This window comes from Mastomys coucha, unplaced genomic scaffold (assembly GCF_008632895.1).
Source record: "Mastomys coucha isolate ucsf_1 unplaced genomic scaffold, UCSF_Mcou_1 pScaffold1, whole genome shotgun sequence".
Lineage (NCBI taxonomy): Eukaryota > Metazoa > Chordata > Mammalia > Rodentia > Muridae > Mastomys > Mastomys coucha.
In genome coordinates, this window is record NW_022196891.1 from 61,407,698 (window position 1) to 61,408,430 (window position 733).

The following is a 733-nucleotide window of genomic DNA, read 5'->3' on the forward strand; positions in this document are numbered from 1 at the left end:
TTACATACCTCTTACCAACCTCTTCCCAAGTGACAATCTTCCGCATAAAGAGGAGCTTGCAAGTTGTTATGACTATATATCCAATAGAAGAGATAATGATAAACACAGTACAAATTACACTTGTGTATCACTGAGAATTATTAGAAATATTTTATTGTAAAAGTAGGAAGAAACCTTGTACAATGTCAAGAAAATGGGTACTCATAAATATCACAAAAATCTCTCTTCTGAACTTTCGCTCTGCATATTTTATAACTGCAGTCAAATGCAATGAAGTAACCTAAACTTTTTCAGTTCAAAAGGGTAGAATCTGTCAACTGAACCAATTCCAGATTAAATTCAGAAAGCTAGCTTCTCCACAATTAAGTTATAAGCATGAAAATATTCAGGCTGGACAATATATAAGATGAAAAATATAAAACTAATTTTAAATGATAACAGTGTGATCTATTGCACTTTTCTTCCATTTGTTGTATAGAATCAAAGTAAATCCTAACATGCTGAAAAGTACTTATTTGAGACACCTAGGCACTTTAGTATGGGGAGTGGGCACTGTGAGAACAACCTGCAGGAATCCCAACTTGTGGGTCTCAGGGATTGAACTCAGGTCATCAGACTTGGCAGCAAAGTGTCTTTACCCACTGAGCCACCTTGGTAGTGACACCTAGGCATTTTTATTGACTATATAACGTACCAGTTACTATTCTCAGTGGTAAGGACAAAACCAAATTCC

The 733-nt window shown here is 35.3% G+C and overlaps 1 protein-coding gene across 1 annotated transcript in view; it reads right to left on the reverse strand.

Annotated features, from left to right (window-relative positions):
- Positions 1–733, reverse strand: part of CUNH1orf112 (chromosome unknown C1orf112 homolog) — a 48,318-nt gene that overhangs the window by 44,750 nt on the left and 2,835 nt on the right.